General features: G+C 43.0%; 1 non-coding gene across 1 annotated transcript; it reads left to right on the top strand.

Annotated features, from left to right (window-relative positions):
• Nucleotides 1-796: 796 nt before the first annotated feature.
• Nucleotides 797-908, top strand: LOC128650636 (U5 spliceosomal RNA). The gene has a single exon (XR_008400911.1). It is a non-coding gene; the product is annotated as a U5 spliceosomal RNA (small nuclear RNA).
• Nucleotides 909-6803: the final 5895 nt, after the last annotated feature.

The following is a 6803-nucleotide window of genomic DNA, read 5'->3' as shown; positions in this document are numbered from 1 at the left end:
GATACTGTCTGTGTTCTGCTAACCAGGGCTCATCAGACGTGGGGTCATCTGGGTCAGATCAGCCATCTGGGGAAGCGGTTTCCTCTGAAGCTTTAGGGGCCCAACCCTCGGGGTGGGGGTCATCAGTTGCCCTGGTGGAGGTAAGTCTCGCTTTTCGTTATAGACTGGTGCGCCTTCTTGTCCTGCTATGGCATATTTTGGCGGTGCTGGAGGATCCCAGTCCTAATAGGTTGAGGGATCCTCGGTCTTCTGTTCCAGACGGCAAGCTGGGTTAGACGTGTGGGGATGAAGTTAATCTCCTTGTCATCTCCAATTTACTTTGCTTCTTTGGGTATCTAATTCCAGTTCTGATCTTTGGAAGAATGGGGTCTCTGATTGGCTGGTCCTGTTAGTGTACCCATTCTTCTTGGGCGTTCACCTGCGAGTGCTGCCCTATTTTTCTTTGATCCAGTTAGGATGTTTTTTTTTTTTTAAGAAGCTCATGTCTGTTATTTTTCTGCTGGGAAATATTTATTCTCTGGAATTTGATGCTAGCAATTTTGTGGTCGCTTGGGCACTTCCGCGTAAGTCGCATGTTAAGGTGTTAGTACATGTTATGTCTTTAAATCCTTTGTCGATTCCTATTGGGGTCTTGATTTTTCTGTGGCCTGGGTCAGTTTTGAGTGCCCTATGTAGCAGCCTGGTCCTGGTCGGGCATTAATTTCTGTTCCTTACGGTCTATATCATCCACGTAGTGCCGGTATAACTTGCTGACCTGGTTGGGTGGTGTGTTGCTCTCTCAGATGAAGAGTTTGTTATTCTTTGGTTTCTCTTCAGATCGAATAATGCTTTCGCTTTTGCTAGAGTTTTTGTGAAGTGGAACTTCCATGAGTTTCAATAAAGTTTTTGAGGCTCTGTCCATGCAGGGCTAAGACATGGTAGAGGAGGCCTTTCATTCCCAGACGTCAGGCTGGTTCTCATTTCTCTTTGGGTGGGGCATCAGGGGATTGTACTCAGTCCTCACTGTCCTATTCGGATCCTGCTAAGGATTACTCTGGGTAACGTTTTCCTCGTCTTCTATTTTGAGACTTTCTTTGGAATTGTCCTCTTGGACTCTGTTTGGCTTGATGACGGTATCTCTTCCTTAGGGTTGAGGCTGTTTGGGCCTTTTGTCCCCTTTCCTTGGGACTGGCCTTCTGGTCATCTATTTCAGGAAGTTATGGCCTTTTGGCTTTTTTCTTCTTCCATCTGGAACACTTAGGTGAGAGTTCAGTGTCCAAGGTGTCTTGGATATGACTGTGATGGCATTGTCTGTGGTGCAAAGTCTGCTCTGGATGGTTTAACCCGGTGATTCCTCAGGGGTTAATAACTGTTGAAAGCTGGCTCCGAGTTTCGGGTGTCCAGTTTTTTTTGTCCTTGTCTTTGGCTGGGCATTTTGGGGTTCTGTATCCAGATCCCTTAGGACTGGTTTGGGACGGCCCAGTTTCCCATTTCTGGGACATCTTCTGCTCCTACGGGCGCATATTTTTTATTTTTATGGAGAATTAGACTTTTTTTACTGGGCTGGCCATAGTGGCCGGATGGTCTTTGACCTTTTGAGTACGTCTAAAGCTTTATGCTCCATGACTGTGTGTGGGTGAGCTGTTCTGGTGTTTTCCATCCCTTTGGGGTGGATTTGGCATTCCATAGTATCTGCCTGGTGCTTGGAGATACTTTTTCTTCCTCTGTTCAGTGGGGTTGTCCCCCTCTGCCTTGTGTGCAGGATGTCAGAGTGAAGGGCTGGATTTCTTGTGACATGCCATTATTGTAGTTTCTGTAGGGGGGTCTCCTTTTGGGAGTGTCCTTAGTCTTCGGGAAGGGAGCTGCGACTGGGTTCTGGAACCCAAGCTCTTTTGGGGGGCTGGATCCCCTCCCTTTTCCTTCCTGAAAGTCTTGATGATTCAGGGAATTTTTATTTCCTTTGTCTTTTCGGACATTATCAGTCACTTTGGTACTGGGTCCGTTGGTCAGGTATCTGTCTGATCTGTTGATCCGCGTATCATAGTTTGATATTGTGAGCGTGGGAGGTTTTGCGGTGGATCCCTTCTCGGCAGGTAGTTTTTCTCTACTGTTTTCTGGATTATGTTCGTTCCTTCCTGCTTTTCTGGGGAAGGAGTTGTTCTGCACTACTTTGGAGTTCTTCTCTGAAGACAGTCCTGTGCACTTTAAAAGATAGGGTTGGCGACTTGTGTTCGCTAAGTCCTCCTTTGCAGCAGGACGCCTATGGCTTTGGAGGAGCATTTTTAGATGTTCTGATGCTGTTTTTCAGCGGCTCCCGGGGACAGTTTGTCTTTCGGTTGCTCTATCCTGGGTGCGAGTTAGCACTCTGCGTAGGGGAGGGGGTGCTTCCTTCTCCCTTTAAGTTCTCAGGGCATTACTTGATCCCTTGGTTTCTATGCAGATAGGGATTTAATACTCCCTTTGCTCTGCTGGGTCGGTAGGGTTTTTTTCATCGATTTTGCCCTGTTTCATCCTGGTTTACTCTGTGGAGTTACCTTTGGGTTTTCTTTTTGCCCTAGTTCTTTGTGTTCTGAGGGTCCTTTCGGACTCCCTCATCTGAGTCCTTTTTCACCCTTCTGGGGGAATGTGGATGTTTCCTTACTTTGGGTCGGGGTTGAGTTTATTTTGCGGGCTGAGTGCCTGCGGGACTTTGTCTCCTCATAGCTTTGCTGGTTCTATCTGTTGGGCAGTTACTTGGGCCTTTTCCTTTTGACCCTTTGGCTTCTAGGTAAGCAGTTTTTTTGTCAGGTGTTTGGGTGTTTTCAGAATGGACCGCCTTTGTACCCGCCCGTTTTGCATTCAGTGTCCTCTATAGCTTGGGTATTGTTTTCCCAAAAGTAATGAATACAGCTGTGGACTCTCCCTGTTTATGAAGAAAAACTTAAATTATGCTTACCTGATCATTTTCTTTTCTTCAGACGGGGAGAGTCCACAGCTCCCCGCCCGTGTTTTTTATAAGGAGCGGCTGTAATTTTTGTTTTTTGTTCTTCTGGCACCTTTTTCACCCTGATATTTATCCTACTGTTCCTTGTTCCCTTGGCAGAATGACTGGGGGATAAGGGAAGTGGGGGAGGTATTTAAGCCTTTGGCTGGGGTGTCTTTGCCTCCTCCTGGTGGCTAGGTTCTGAATTCCCAAAAGTAATGAATGCAGCTGTGGACTCTCCCGGTCTGAAGAAAAGAAAATTATCAGGTAAGCATAATTTAAGTTTTTAGCGATCAAGGCTGTTGAATTAGAAAAGTCCAAAAATGAAGTGAGAGGCAGCTAGAAAGGTGTTTTCAAACTGATTGTAATATTGTTGTTAACTTCTATAGGTAATGGTAAAAGTATTTGAAAAGTTTGGTGGGTAATTAGTGAATTTTTTTTAATGAGTTTTGAATGAATTTTAAAAGGCACTTCACACAGGAATTCTAACAAAGGGTAATGGAGCTAGACTCACTTAATTTTTGTTATAAAATATTACAAACATCTTTTATTTGTATTAAGGGATGTGTACTAAGATTTGTGGCATATTTAATTGTTATGTTTTTTGTATTTATGAATGTAGAAGTAAATTGTAAAATATAAATGTGTTAACTTTCAGCAATGCTGAGTTGTAGAGGAAAACATGGTTCAAATGTTATTTCTTCCTTCCTGAGACAACCAGTTGAAACCACTGCTGTCTAGTAAGCGCAAGATATTTAAGCTGCCTATTCTAAGAAACAGAGCTAAAATACGTCCCAATCAGAAGACAGAGCTGTAAAGCTACAGAGTGAGAGACACCACAGTATGCTACTGGTACTGGTGTACATTACATGGAGAAATAAATGCTAACTTTTAGCAATTATGCCATAACACTATTCGCCTTGTAATAAAGAATTCAATATAAAATAAGGAATAAAATATTAAGTCATGTACAATGTGAATGTGATAGTAAGTTTTTGTATAGTTCAAAGGGACACTAAAGTCAGAATTAAACTTTCATGATTCAGATACAGCATGTAGTTTTAAGAAACGTATTATCACATTTTTGCAGGTTTTTTATTTGCAATCTTTCTGAGGCACCAGCTCTTACTGAGTGTAAACGTATACTAGTTTGTGATTGACTGATGGCTGTAATATGATACAGGGGGCTGGGAAGCAGAGGGCAGGAGCAGTACTAGCTGCAGCAGAAGCAGCAGGCAGCAGACTTACTGAACTAGATAGGTAGGTCTGACAGTACATAAACCCCCAAAATACACCTCCAGAGGAGGAGGGCAAACACATGCCTAGAGCCCCTTGGACACTGCGGCTAGCAGTTCCCTGAGGATTTGGAATTGATGGAAGATGACCACCAAAGAGTAGGGAGGGCAGGAGAAGGAGTGGCAGCAGCAGGCAGACTAACTGATCTTGATAGGTAGCCCGGAACATAAACCACAAAAATACGCCTCCAAGGGAGGAGGAGAGCAAACATGTGCCTAGTAGTACGTGCCAGCAGTACCCTGCAGATGCAGTAGCCAGCAGATGACCAACACAAAGCAGGGAGGGCAAGAGCTGCAGCAGCGGAAGCAGCAGGCAGCAGAGTTATCTAGGCTTGACAGTACATAAACCTCTTGCTGCTGCTGACCCCACATTCCTCCCTCAATAACACAGGCTTGTGGTCCATATATAGATATTGGTTCATCCTGGTGCTGGTGAGACACTCTTCCACAGCTAACTTCTTTGCCACACAATTTGCACTTAGCAAAGCAGCCATTCCCAATGCTAACAAAGTGGTTGCACAACTTTGAGCGTTGTGAAGAAGTTGCGGTGCCTGCCCTTCTACCACTGTTGAGGTCTCCTTGCTGGATCTTTGAGATGTGGCAACACTAATTATCTCTGCCTTCCCTATAACACTTTTTTATATTCCTAGTGGTGGTGTTGGAACTGCTAGTGATTCTAGTACTGACAGAGCTTGCACTACTAGTGGAACTGGCAACATGGATAGCAAGTGCGGCGGTTGTAGGAACTTGCTGCTCCACAATAGGAGATGATGGACAGGGAGAGAATAGAAGAGGAGACTCCTGGTCTAAAATCGTGGAGGAAACTGTGCTGCTGCCGCCAGTCAAGCACAGACTCTATGGGGAAATCTCTTCCTTCTCCACCATCTCCTTAGGCTCATATTATTATTATATATATATATATATATATATATATATATATATATATATATATATATATATATATATATATATATATATATATATATATATATATATAACATATTAAGTTACTCCAGGTCTAGTGTAAAGGCTATAGCATACATGCTGGGAGTTGCAGCAAGATTATCATAGGCCAAAAGAGAGACTGGGAAAGAGACCTGTTTAATACCTCCCTCCTCTCCCTGACTGCTTGGCACTTTCATTAAAATTGGTGGTCACTAGCACCACTAGAAACAAAGTGATTTCTAGTGGTAGTGGGGAGGCTACTAAAAAGCCCCCAATCTCCCCATCTCTTTTAACTATGGGTATGAGACCCCTCAAGTGAAAGAAGGAATTCCCCTCTTTCGCATAAGGGTTTACACCCCCACCTAAATTTCAGGTGATCGCCATAGTAATGGCATTACTAGGTGATTATCATTTTAAGCCAATTACCTACCTAATGTATGTACTGTATGGTGCATAGTGGCCACAAAGATGCCCCTATCCCTTGAAGGTAGCATACAACACACATGTACCTAATACCCCTCATATGAAAGGGGAGATTTCCCATAATCAAATGAGTGACATCATGCCCCTTTAAATAGCATGTGATTGCTCTAGAAATAGCAATCACCTGTATACTTGGTGCTCTTTACAGTAATTTGAGCTATAAAAGGGCCTCTTGCACACCAAAATATGCACTACTACTTTTAAAGAAGGGGTCACATGTCTGGTGGTTATCCGCTGACCACTGTGTTAACAATGATCACCTGTCAGAACCATAAGCATATGGAAAAATATCAAGGGGTTGGGGTATCCTCTATGTTGCCCTCCACAATACATACATCAACTTCAGCAATCCTGTTTTTTTAAATGAGTGGTCCTGACACTCAGAGGAGTAACTAGAAACTACAGGGCCCAGGTGCAAGAATCTAAGAAGGGCCACCCCACACAAAAAAGGTGAACATATTTTTTTTTTTTAACATTTAACACAGAAAAAATAATGTGAATCAGATTACATGGCTGCAAAAGGAGGTACCCTGTGCCCACAGTCTGTGCGATGGTCTGATCCCCTATTACTGTATATAGTGACACTGTTTAACCCACCAGTACTGTGAGTGAGTTAGTGCATAGTGAGTTAGTAACACAGTGTGTAATCTGCCGGTGAGATGGCTGGCCTGACCCTACCCGCCCCAGTACTATATAAAGTGACCGCAGTAGTCTGTGACATGGTCCAGCCCCCCCCCATACTGTATATAGTGGTACTGTATAGTGATACTGCTTAATCCCCGCCCCCCCATGCTGTAGTAACAAGGTCTGTAATTTGCTGTTTCCACAAACATACAAACACACACATAAAGATACACAGTCACATACATACATACACACTGTCAGTATATTTATGAAAATCTTAGTAGTGCTATCCAAATAATATATCAGCTTATGGCAGGGTTATAATCACAATACAAATAATAATATGACTTATTTCATCTCACGCAGGCATTCCATCTGAAATAAAGTAATAAGTGTCATTAATTATTTCTTTCCAGGTCCACAAGTATTTATTTATATTCTTAAAAACACAGACGCTAAGTAAGATCTTTTATGTTTTCAAAACACATATATATATATATGCACATTCATTTCTA

This window comes from Bombina bombina, chromosome 2 (assembly GCF_027579735.1).
Source record: "Bombina bombina isolate aBomBom1 chromosome 2, aBomBom1.pri, whole genome shotgun sequence".
Classification (NCBI taxonomy): domain Eukaryota; kingdom Metazoa; phylum Chordata; class Amphibia; order Anura; family Bombinatoridae; genus Bombina; species Bombina bombina.
This window is presented reverse-complemented; position numbering and strand designations above follow the sequence as displayed.